General features: G+C 43.7%; 1 protein-coding gene across 3 annotated transcripts in view; it reads left to right on the top strand.

Moving 5' to 3' along the window:
- Positions 1 to 266: 266 nt before the first annotated feature.
- TENM1 (teneurin transmembrane protein 1) overlaps positions 267 to 13,060 on the top strand; it is a 375,340-nt gene continuing 362,546 nt past the window's right edge. For all 3 annotated transcript variants that reach the window (XM_060270164.1, XM_060270166.1, XM_060270165.1), the window contains exon 1: positions 267 to 770. The gene's annotated coding sequence lies outside the window, so the exon portion shown is untranslated. The remainder of the gene's footprint in view (positions 771 to 13,060) is intronic.

Raw genomic sequence — 13,060 nt, forward strand, 5'->3', positions numbered from 1 at the left:
GAGCAGTGTGTGTGTGTGACAGAGAGAGACTGGAAAATCTTCCCACTTCCACCTCCCTTTTAGCCGCTTTTCGTCGAATCCCCGTTCTCCCATTTTGCGCTCTGTTCCCCATCCCGAAGTAAGGATCGTCTCTGGGGAAAGCTTCCCCTTCACTTTCTGGTTAGAATTGGGCCCCTCTGCCCACTTCCCCAAAGCCCTCCCTCCTTCCTTTTTCTGCTTTCCTCCCAGTGCACCTGCACAAGAGTCTGGCAGCAGGTAAAGGCAGAGGCTTCGGCGTCGGCAGCGCGCATGTCCTTCCTCCTCTCCCGGGCATGCTCATTAGCGGCCGAGGAGGCAAACCGCTCGGAAGGGATCGGGTTCTCTGCTGCCAGTCTGCCCGGCGCAGAGCGGCTGGGTGTGCAAAGGCGAGAGAGCGAGAGCAGTGACAAGGCAGCAGACCGGGCTGGTGCAGCTTCGCGTTTCCGAAGCAGCCTGTCTGCCTTTGCGGACAAGCCCGGGTCTCCTCTCTCTGCTTTTGGCGCTGAATCGCCCCTGCGAGGAGGACTGGGAAGGGGAGGAGGTATGATGATGCGGGCAATCAGCAGCAGCTGCATCCTCGGCTATGTGGATTTATATTCGCCTTCAGCGTAGCTGCCGCGCCGGGGAGAGGCAGGACGAGGGCAGCAGCGTCGGCAGCCGGGCGCGATGGCTAGCCACCGGAGCCGCGCGGGGTGGAGGCGGCGCTGCTGCAGGAGCAGCAGCAGCAACTGAAACTTCCACTGGGCAAGCAGGTAAGTTTGGCTCGAGGGGGAGGAGGAGGAAGAAAAAGAAGAAGAGGGGGGGGTTGGCTGGCTGGCTGGCTGGCTGGCTTGCGCGATGGAAGAGCTTGTGCGCGCGCCCTTGGAGATCCGATGGTCCCTTTCCCTCTCCTCCACCTCGACTCCGCTCTAACTGGACTTGACATGTCCGTGCGTGTGTGTCTGTGTGTGCGCGCGTGGGTCTGATGTTGCAGGAGGAGAACAACGGGAAGTCACAATCAATAAGGCTGCAATCCTGAGCTCACTTACTAGGTAGTATAATATGCTCAACTGGACGCGGTGGGGCTTGCTTTCGGGATGAATTATGCGCAGGATATGCTCTGTGTAAATCAGCCGAGATCTCTTAAGGACACTCCGACACTTCTGCTGCTGGGATCGCGACACGCACGCGCGCACCCCATGCACAAAACCGTAGTGCAAACCCACAGGAACCTTGCACACATCTTCCAACCACACTTGAATTGTAGGTGGAATCCCCGCTTGAAATAATTAACCGAATGTTGTACATCAAGTGGTGTAGATTGGATGCATAGTCTCTCTACTCGGACCCGGTGCGTGTGGATTGATGGGTGCTGTGGGTCAAGTCAAGGTGCAACAGTGTGTATTGGGGTGGTGAGGGGGGAGAGTGATAATAATCCATCAAATAGCCTATGTAAGAGAATCTCACATTCATGAACATATGCTTGGCCTGATGTGCTGCATTTTTTTTTAGACCCATGTGTCCAGCTTTGTGTTTAGGAACAGCAACTTTTGCCTGTAGACTGGTGTGCAACTTTGGTATTGTCTGTGTTCTAACATTTGCACTTCACATTGTGGGTTTTTATGTGCTGCAGATTCTAAATGTGTCCAATTGTACACATATACACTGGAAAGATGCAGTATTAGACTGAAGTGTATTTGATTGTCATGTTTATAATTGAATTTGTACACTGTGAATTGCAGTGTGTGAGAGATGTCCAGCTCTTTAAACAGATTGGTAGGCTATATACTGTATATACAATCAGAAATTATGTAGTATGTGTTTTAGCTATCTCCAAACATTTATTTTGCCTATAGGGGGTCCCCTTTGCTCACAGTTGTTGTATTATTTTCCTTTTATACTGTAACTGTAGGTGCTATATGTGTCTCCTTTTAATTAATGTGTTATTCTCTGGGATTCTCTCACGTCAGAAAGATACTCCCTCTCAGGCCCAGATAGTTCAGCTTTTTCATGTTATGAGTATAATGATATTCAGCACTTGCATTTTTCTATCATCTCCCCCCCCCAAAAAAAAATCAATTTAAATTATCTGTATTGCTTACAACAACCTTGTAAGGCAGTTCTTTGCTCTCAGCTCCTTGTCGTGTATGGACTGATGGGATGGTGGATTGCCTAATGAGTTCATGGGTTGAGATTTGAACTCTGGGCTTCTGGCTTTGCACTCTCATAACTGCTACACAGTGTTGGCTCTAAAGCAGACATACTGGCTTTATTTGTCTTTATTAAAAGTGTGTTGCAACACAACCATGAGCTTTTAACATCTTTAAAGTCAGCAGAAATTCAATTATTTACTGACTTGAAATTCTAACTTAGCTGGTGGGAAGGAATTTGTGGATGTGCTTTATGGATGTGCTTTACTAACAGTTAAGTGAAGACAGTCTTTAAGGGAAAAAGGAGTGTTGCTTCAAGGTGTGGCAATATATTTCTCTTCGAGTTCTAGGGCCTTTGTGGAATCCAGGTTAGGGTGAATGAGAAGGCAGCTCCTAGTGACCTCTCCTTGCCTTCGTTTTCTCCTTCACCTTTTCCCAGCTACTTTCCAGTCTTCCTGGTGATATGCTTAGCAGTTTCCTCACTCCTGGCACCTCTGGTCATTTTCACTTAACACTTGCAATCCATCAATCAACGCAGGTGCTCTTATACACTCTTAGCTTCCTGCAATTGCTTCTGCTGGGCATTGAAAAAAGCCGTTGGGTTCATTATTTGGAAATGAATGATGATAGTAGCCGTTGTATGTGAAGGAGGGAGAGCTTGCAGTTGTATTTTGTCCATGGTGGAGTGGAGCTCAAGCAAGCTTCAGTGGCTCTAATCAGCACCAGTAGTAGCATGTGGTTTTGATGGTGGAGTCTTTTTAATCAGACTTTCCCTTTCCCACCCCCAGAGGAAGGGGGCTTACTTCTGTGCAGATCAATATAGGACTGCACTAAATGATCATTTTATATCCTATGGTTGCGGTTTACAAATAGTCAGAAATCTATCTTGGTTGTATGGAGCCCTTCTCTGCAGCTTAATTGTCGAGATGGATGACCTGTAGTGTAAATTTGTTAAGTCTTCAAGGTGCCACGAGACTCTTTGTTATAGTGTCAAAAATAAATCCAGCTGGTGACATTGCCCTGAAGACGCATCAAATATGCCTGTTTTGACTCTGGGTGCATTTGCGGAAATAACGGCAAGTGTGCTTATGTGTTTGCATTTCTCTTTTAATTACTTGAACTAAACAACACAGCACAGAATTGATTTCATATGTGCACCCACATCCCTAGCTGTAGCAAACAGAACAGTGTAGGAATATGAAGTACTGAGGAATATTAACAGTGAGCAAGCTAGCTAGTGAATGAGGAGGGGGGGGGAAATGGAATTTATTTTTCCATCTTTCTCCCACATGCTGTGCATCCTTTCTGAGATGCAATTCTATGCTCTGATTGTTTTCGAGTGAAGGAAAAGTATCTTGCCATGTGAACTATGTGATGTTTTATATGCCCATCTTCTAAATACACTATACTAAATTAAAGGAGTATCTTCAGCTTTGTAGACTAAGGTCCCAGATATTTATTAAGATGTACAGGATGTGTTTATAAAGCACATGACAGAAGCATTAAGCAGTAGATTTCGCCAACATGTGTTTATGATAAATGGATCTAAAAACATATTTGTTGGTCTTGCTCCTTCCCCTGGTAAGCATTAAATTGTAACTGGTAGTAGGAGTTTTGGGTTGCACTCAAATAATTTTTACACAGAGCAGACCTTTTGAAATTAATGTACCTAAGTTAACCACCTTCATTAATTTAAATGGGTTTACTCTGAGTAGGACTAGCATTGCATACAACCCTTTGCAGTCCTCTCCCCACTTTCCTGAGAGTAAGCTTCACTTAATACAGTGGGATTTATTTCTGGGTAGACCAGCATAGGATTGTGCAGTTAATGACTTGCACTGCATTAAGAAGAAGGTTGCAGTCCTAACTTCACTTACCTGGGAGTAAGCTTCATAAAGTTCTGTAGGACTGAACTCTGAGTACACATTCGTAGGATTATGCAGCATGTCCCACTGTTCAGTGGAGTTACTCTCGGAAAAATGGGAAGAGGATTGCAGCCTTTTTAGTGATGGTTTGGATATTACATATCTGCCCGCAGTGTATTAAAATTGGTAAGCTTAGAAAATGCCAATAGCCTTGAACTTCATAGTAATACTTTTAGCAGTGTTTATGGCATTATTTTGTACTGCTTAGAACGATCAGTGTAATAAGTGTAAAACTCAGGATTCCACACTCCATAGATAAGGACACTTACCTGGAAATTTAAAAAGTAGCATTAATTTTCATTGGGACATGGAGCAGAATTCCAGCCCTTGCCCACATTCTTTGAGGAGTTGTCTCAATGCACTGGATAATAAGGTTAAAAGCAAACAAATACTACCTCAACATTTTTGAAAGGTATACAAGCAATATATTCGGAACAAAATGCAAAATTAATTGTAAACCAAGCGATAACAAATGAATATAAAATACAAAAAGGAACAAAGCAAGGATGCCCATTATCACCGCTGTTGTTCATCTTGGTCTTGGAAGTTCTTGTGAGGAATATAAGAGCTGATAAAGACATACAAATCTTCACAAGCGTAAAGATTTTCCAGTATCATTCGTTGCCAGTATGCAGCCTGTTTGCTTTATATCATATTATTAATTTCTCCCCCCACCTAATCTGCACAGATACTTTGTTTCCTCCAAACCCACCTGCAATTATCATTCTCTTGCAATCCAGCTAGTAATTAGTAGAATAGATGGCTTAGATATGCAGATGATAAAATATATTGTGTTCTTGTGTTGAGGCAGTGTTTGGTATAACAGTGATACAGTTAGCTGTGAAGCGGTAATATAAAGCCTTCTAGCACATCCGGGGGGGGGTATCTATTTTGGAAATGGATTTTAATTGAGGGGAAATGACTTGACTGTCCCTCTGAAGTGGAAAATGAGGACAAAATGTTTTGAGAGTTGATGATACCCCCCCCCCAGTTGTTGTTGCCAGCAAGGAGGTGCATAATGAAGATGAATTTCTGTCTCGTAATACATCTGCAATCTGGTTTCAGGGTTAGTGCTGTAGAAGGATTCTCTGTTCATGCTTCATCCTTCTTCCTGCCTGCCTGCCTGCCTGCTCCTGTGGCATGCCTGTAAAATGTTATTGGATCATTCTTGCATGCATCCTGTTTGTCGCCACCTTTTTGTGGCCCGTCATTTTACTACAGGGGTCAGGAGCATTTTTTCAGCCTGAGGTTTGCATTCTTTCATGAGCAACCTTACTTGGGTGGGGCGGAGCTCATGCAAATGATGGGGCCAGAGGCAAAAATGGGTGGGGCAGTTGTCTTACCTTTTGTGCAAAGCTGCATTCCAACCATGCAAAAGTAAGACGTCTTTTAAAAATTTTATTTATTGCATTTATATCCCTGTTTCTTCTCCAAGAAGCTCAAGGTGGCATACATGGTTCTCCCCAACATCCTTTAATCCTCACAACAACCCTGTGAAGTAAGTTGGCCCAACATCACTCAGTGACCTTCATGGCCAAGTCAGGATTTGAACCCTGGTCTCCCAGGTCCTAGTCGGATGCTCTAACCACTACACCACATTCACTCTCTTTTACACACACACACACACACACACACACACACACACACACACACACACTCCTCCATCCAGGTAGATATGACCACAGTTCATGGAGCACTTCCTAGCCAGGAAAAAGAAGTTTGTAGAGTATTGCCTGGAAGAGGTGTTGTGGCCTCAGGAGAGTTCCAGGGGCCGGTTAGAAAGGTCTCGGGGGCCACATTAATCTCCCTGGGTCTCAGGTTCCCCACCCCTGCTTTAGACAGGAGTTTCAGAGGGCCAGATAGATGTGATGTTATTGATTTCTTCAGTCTTTGTGTGCTGTTGTGTGTGATAATTAAATATGGAAAGCGAGTGTAGAAGCATATTGGGAGCATGGCATGGCAATGTGTAACCTTTCCCCCACCCCACCCATAGTCCTGGTCTGTATCATCCCCACTCCCTGCCTGCTATTAGAATAGGATGAAAGCTCCCACTGCTGCCAATGAGAGCATTTCCCTCATTGCAAAGAGCAGGCATAGAGGGTTTGGATCAGAACCATGGTACAGGCAAAGAGTTGCCTCAACTCAAAATATTACTGTTCCAATCTGGTGTCTTTTCCCAACCTGCAATCTGCTGCTGCTGTTGTTGTTTGTTTGTTTTTTAAAAAATAGAAATAAAAAATAGAAATAAAACATGCAGGAGCTAAAGACACAAATAATGTTTTGCCTGATTTGGTCCTTATTCTGCAATCTTCCTTGCCATTTAGTCTCTGGGAATATGTGGGGATCAGTGTATTGGTTTGAGATGTTTTCCATTTGTTTCACTGTTGTGCTTACAGTGTTTTTCACCGTTGCACTGCTTTTCATTGACCTTTGTGCTATACTGTGTGGGTTTAATGAACATAAGATGGAAGTCCTTCATTCAAATTTGAGTTGAACCATGACTCATCACAGAATTTAAGGCAAACTGTGTATTTGTAAACTTCAGTCTACCGTGAAAACTTGCTTGTAGGGTTTATCAGGAAAGAGTAACCTAACAGCAACCTTGTGAGGTAGGTTAGTACGTAAGAACAGCCTGCTGGATCAGGTCTAGGCCCATCTAGTCCAGCATCCTGTTTTCACAGTGGCCCACCAGAGGCCAGTGAGACGCCTGCCTGCAGAATTCAAGCACAATAATACTCTCCCCTCCTGTGTATTATAGCAACTTATATTCAGAAGTTTTACTGCCTCCGATCACAGAAACAGAGCAGAGCCAATATGGCTAGCAGCCACCCACAGCCTTCTCCACCATGAATTTGTCTAGTCTGCTATTATAGCCATCTAAGTTGGTGGCTATTAATGCATCCTGTGGAAGTGAGTTCCATAGTTTAACCATGCACTATGTGAATAAATCTTGGGCTGAGATAACAGCTGGTCCAAGGTAATCCCTCGAGCTTCATGGTGGAATGGGGATTTAAACCCCATTTGTAAATGTGTAAGTTGGAAGCCACATTGGGAGGGTTTGATCCTGAAAGGCAGTCTACAAATATTTGAACTCAAACCTAGTCTGAAACTTGAAGCAATGCAGCACACTAGGTGTCATCTATGTGAATAGATCTGAGCAGGTAAGGAAGACCCTCCTGATATATTAGGCGATTTTTATTAGAATGTTCAGTGTTAATATGTCAGAGAGAAGTGGGTTCAACATCTACTCAGGCTGTGGAGTTCACTAGGTTATCTAACAACATATACTCCCATTTCCAGCTTCCTGCATTTCAGTTAAAGCCCATGAGGAAATGTCATGAAGTAACTCCTCTCATGGAGTTTTTTCTGATCAGGAAGTGTGGGCAATTGGGGAGACTGCTGAGTGTCACCATTGCCCCATCCACACTATAATGCAGTTTTATACTACTTTGATAGCCATGGCTACCCTCAAAGAATTCTGGGAACTGTAGTTAGTTAAGGGTGCTGAGAGTTGTTAGGAGATACCCTATTCCCCTTGCGGAGCCACCGTTCCCAGAGTTCTCTGAGAAGAATTGTAGCTCTGTGAGGGGAAAAGAGGTCTCCGTAACAACCCTCAGCATCCTTAACCAACTAGAACCCCCAGGATTCATTGAGGGAAGCAATGACTGTTTAAAGTGGTACATGAGTTTTAAATGCATGGTGCAGATTTGGCCAAGTGATGAGGTCGCTTCAAGCTTGCACAATAATTATAAAGCACCCTGTGGTGGGGGGAAAAAAATCAGAAGCCTCTTTCGTGGGGAAAGAAACCTTTTGATAAACTGTAGGGCATTATTCACGCAGCATTAGTCTGAAAGGGCAGGTGCATGTATCTCTCCCCCCCTCTCCAAAATGTGTGTTGTGGAATTTACCTCTAAACGGCTAGGCAAAACTAGAACTAGCTAGAATTCAGCATACATGTAGTCCAGTCCAGGCATTTGTGAGGAGAGGAGACTGTGTTCTGGTTTCTTCCAGACAACCTGTTCATTGAGTAAGTTTGCACAATGTTTGCTAGGAAGTCAGATGGAAATGGCTATTAAGTGTTCACTGCAATCTGTTTGCTGGGAGGTTATCTGATGTTACATAGAGCGATTGTAGTTTCACATCATTTTCCGTATTGCTAAAAGTTTCATGGGGAGGGGGGCGATTTATTGTGCAAGAGCGTCAAAGCAACTTTGTGAAACTTTCACTTGTGAGTATGTGATTGAATTCCTGCTGAAAATGGGGAAAACCTGGATGTGCTCTTTCTGCTTGCACCCCTCTCCGCAGCAGGTAAGAGTTTTGTACCCTTGGAGGCTCCTGTTTGGAAAATCCTGGAAAATCAAGGTTCCAGGTTTCCACTCTGATTCCAATAGCAGTCACAAAATCTTTTAGTTTGTTTCAATGTATCTCTGCTGTGCCAAAAGCAGTTCCTGGGGCAGTTTACAAGAACAGAATACAACAATAAAAATCGGTGCCATAAAAAGAAACAAGAAAATGAAATTGTAGTGAAAAGTAGGAGAGGGGGAGTTTAAGCACCAGAATTTAAAAAGTCTGAACAGTATGATAACAGCAACAGCAACATCGTCAACAACTACAGTACTTGCTAGCACTGAAAATATACCGGTAGCAATGAAGGTGGAGGGAGTTCCATAAATGAAGCACCACCACTAAAAAGACACTCAGCCCTATTTCCACCCACCTGATTAGCCTCTGCATAGAAAGCTATGAATAGGTTGCAATGCTGGACTGTGGAGATGGTGTGTTACCTACTCAGGTGTAGGATTATGAGAGTAGGATAATTCAATAGCACTCGGAGCATGTATGCAGAAAACTTCAGTATTTTTATTTTCTGTGCACATGCATGCCCATACACACCACACTACATAGAAAATACTCCCAGGAAGCTGCATTAGAATTTTTAGCAGTGTGAGGCAGCAGCAGCAGCAGCAGCAGCAGAAAACTGGGTAGCAACAATGGGGGAAGGCCGTGGTGGAGCCACCTGCCTTGCTTGCAGAAGGTCCCAGGTCAAATCCCTGGCATCTTCAAGTAGGGCTGGGAGAGACTCCTGACTGAAATTCTGGAGAGCTGCTGCCAGTCAGTACAAACAATACTGAACTAGAGGGAATAGAGGCTGTTGGTCGTGACCTATGCTCCTGCTTTGGGCTTCTTGTAAGTGTCTGGTTGGCTACCATGGGAAGCAAGATTTGATTCAACAGGTCTTTGGTCTGGCCCTGCATGTCAGCTCTTGTGTTCCTAAAGACCCTCCAAGTGTCCGTATTTTCCAGGGACATCCCTGATTTAGAGAAGCCATCCCGGTTTCTGATTTGATCCCAGAACGTCCTACTTTTACTTCCTATTTTCATTGGAGAAATGTTGGAGGGAATGGAGTTATCCGACCCTCGAGCCACCCAGAGTGGCTGGAGCAACCCAGTAAGATGCAGATAAATAGCATTATTATGGAATGGAACATCCCTATTTTCGTCAGAGAAATGTTGCAGGGTATGTTCCTATGTTCTTCAGTTGAGCTCTTATTGGTTTAAGCAGGAGTGGTAAGCACCTGCTTAAAAGCTTCCCACTGAAATCAATGAGGCTTCCGTGTGCTTTATTCTTTGTGGATTATATCTAACATAGGTGGTGGGGAGAGGGGAGATATTTGTTTCAGACTCTCTAATTAGAACATATTTCTCATGGAAGTATTTCAGTGTTAAGGCAGATCAAGCGGTGCTGAGTGATTTGTATGCTTGCTCTCCTCCAATTTAAATAGTGAATTACAAAATGTCAACCTTTCTTTGCAAACAGTACATACACCGCAGGGTTGTTTGTCTATAAATTTTCATAAAGTATCTTTTGAATAATACATTTTTGAAACTGTTAACCTTATCATCAAAGTCTGAGGAGGAGGAAGAAAATATGTCAGGACCATGGTCCTCATCCTGCAAGATTGATCCTTGTATGGAAGCTGGCTGTTGTGAGCAGTTTTGTTTTCTGGTTTAAGGCCTACACAAAGGGAATCCATGTATGGTGAGCAGTTGCCTCTTGAACTAATAACCAGTGCAGTTGATTTGCACTATAAAAGACTATTGGCTTTGCTAGGTGACCTAATTCTCATGCTCACCAGCATTTGTGTGAGGTACCAGAGTGAGCTCAATATGCCTGCTTATATTACCTACTTCCAGGGGATCCTATAAACTGTGCCCTCTTTGGGCAGCTGGCTACCCCAAAAGGATGACCCCGAAGGACATCTTCTGCATTTGTTCTCTATGAGAGTTGTGAATATAAAAATGATGGTCACACCCTTGCCCCACCTCTGAAGGGCAAGCGGCCTTTGGGGATATCCTTCAGGGGTAGCAGAAGCAGAGTTGCCCTTCAGAGGTGGGACAAGGGCATGACCATCATTTTTAAATTCACAACTATCATAATAGGGTTTTTAGATGGCTATACACTCTAGTAAGGGTGGGGGCTAGAGGAGGCGAGAAGCTGAGTATTAACTGACCCTCTGTAAGGAGCCTTTTATACAGCTGCCCAAGACACGAGGAGGCACTAGTTTTTCTAACAGCATTAAGTAGATCATGACATTATTGGATCTTGTGCACCCATGTAGTGCTTAGTGTCAACTGTGCTCGTCTCATGTACCCACTCAGCCATAAAGGTCATTGGGTCAGTTGCTTACCCTCATCTTCAGCTACCTTGCAGGATTTGTGGGGAAGAGAACCATGCACTCTGGTTTTTGTTCCTTAATTGTAAGCTACTTTGGCTCCTGGCTGGAACCTTGTATATAAATATAATAATAGTTGAGATAATATTACCTCCTTCTTTAAAGTAGGCTGTAGCCAACAAAGTCCTACTCTCTACAGTTAGTGGACCTAAGTTGGTCTTGTCCCTTCAGTGGGTCTACTCTGAGTTGGATACAGCACAGAATGCTTAAATTAAATAGTTAACATTAAAAAAAACACCAAGTGGGACCTTGGACAATAGATTGCCGCACCATAATTGCATGCTCCTGCTCAGAATGTTAGTCATACTCTTCCAGGCTACCCCATTCCATTTCCCATCTACCTCAATTCCTTCACTATTTCTTTCTGCTTAAACAGGCACTTGGCATTCTACAACTACTGAGCATGCATGGTCCTCAACAAGTTGCTTTGGGTCATCCCCCCTTATGGTTCTACCCCCCCCCAATATATTTGTATGTGTGTATATATGTGTGTATCCCACATTCATACTTGTGCAGTATTGTGTTTCTTCCAAGCCTGATAATATCTCCTCCTTGTGTATGAATGGTGGCGTTTTGACTTCGGAAGGACTGGCACTTGGAGAATTGAATTTGCTATTAGTATATGTGAAATTCTATTTCAGGCATGTGTTCCCTTTCTTCCTCTGCCTGTTTAAGTAAACAGACTTTAGGTCGGGGTGTCAGAAACCTCCTGATGCATTGATTTTAGACTAGAACCTTACCAAAAATACAAAAATGAAGGAGCAAAGCCATCTTTGTCTCTGTCTACTGCTGTCTTACTCCTTGTTTCCATGTGAACGGTGAGGGGAATGTGGCAAACTGGATAGAAATTTCAAATTAGGGATGACTTTAAAATCTTTTTTACCCTATTTCTTTCTTGTCAGGCCCCTGTTACCATGGGAACTGGTTCAGAAAGGCAGCGGGTAGTCAGCGGTTGAGTGAGAAGTGTTACCCGCTACTCTTGGATTCCAGCTGCCTGTTGAGCAAGATTTCAAGCTTACCGAAAAGCATGGCCTATGGTGTGTGTGTGTGTGTGTGTGTGTGTGTGTGTGTGTGTGTGTGTGATGAAGTCTTTTTAAAGGCAGAGAGGACCCCTGGTTGGGCTACCCACATTCCGTGCCAAAGAAAATCTGAATTCTTCGCTGAGAAGTGTGTGAATTAAGCCAATCTTCATGCTCTCTATATCCTTGCAACAATTTCAGTCCACTAATCTTGAACTGGGCAGGACTTAGGATGCCTTGTGTTTCATCTGAAAGGGGTTGGTGCTGTTTTGTTTATTTATTAAAGTATATGGCACCTTTCCTTGAAAATCTTAGGTTGGTTTACAACAGATTCTGTATAAAACAATACAATAAAACCAAGTTGTGGCTGTGTGCAAATTAAAAGCTTTGCAATAGTAGCAAACGCTATAGAAGCTCACTCTGATCCTTTGTTCGGGACCTCTTCTCAAACACTCACAAAATCCTGACTGACATGCCCCACCCTATGACCCATGCAAAAGGCTGGTTTGGGAGCTTTCTGAGAATTCACAGGGCATTGAATACATATATTCAAGCCTACCTCTGTATCTTAAGCACTAAAAATAAATCTTTATGGAAAGAAGGTTACCAGGTTGCCCATTTTCTTGTGTCTAAACATAATGCCAAATGGTTACACTCCTTGGCAGCCATAAGCTTTGGACTGGGACACTCCTTCCTCCCTTCCCTCCACACATGTTGGGAGTAGATGGATAATAGGTGAAACCTATGCCTTTGCCAGGCTCAGTCCTAATAGCAAACATAGTTTGCAGCTAACCAGGAACCAAAGCTTCTAATCCCTTTGTGGGAATGTTCAGGGTTGCAGGAGAGGATATATTGTTTGATTATATCCTTTCCAACTTGCATTAACAAGTTCTACAATTTAGCAGTGTAACATTCATCTTTTTAAACTTGCACAGCGGATGCGTTTGCTCAGGCTCGCTAAAGCCTCTAAAATAAGTTTCGTTGGTAATTTCCCCTTTAGTCCCTCATAAAAAGATAGACATGACACAGCCTTCTATAAAAGTATACACATTCTGTTCACAAATGGGTACCAGAAGGCAGACTTAAGTTACAAAACTTGGCTGGAAGCCAAGAGAGAATCTTAGGCTTAGCAGATGTTGCTTCTTTGACGAATGTAGTCAGAGAGAGAGAGAGAGAGAGAGAGAGAGAGAGAGAGAGAGAGAGAGAGAGAGATGGCTGACCAGTCCTGCTCTTTTG

The sequence above is a fragment of the Zootoca vivipara genome, chromosome Z (genome assembly GCF_963506605.1).
Source record: "Zootoca vivipara chromosome Z, rZooViv1.1, whole genome shotgun sequence".
Taxonomy (NCBI): domain Eukaryota; kingdom Metazoa; phylum Chordata; class Lepidosauria; order Squamata; family Lacertidae; genus Zootoca; species Zootoca vivipara.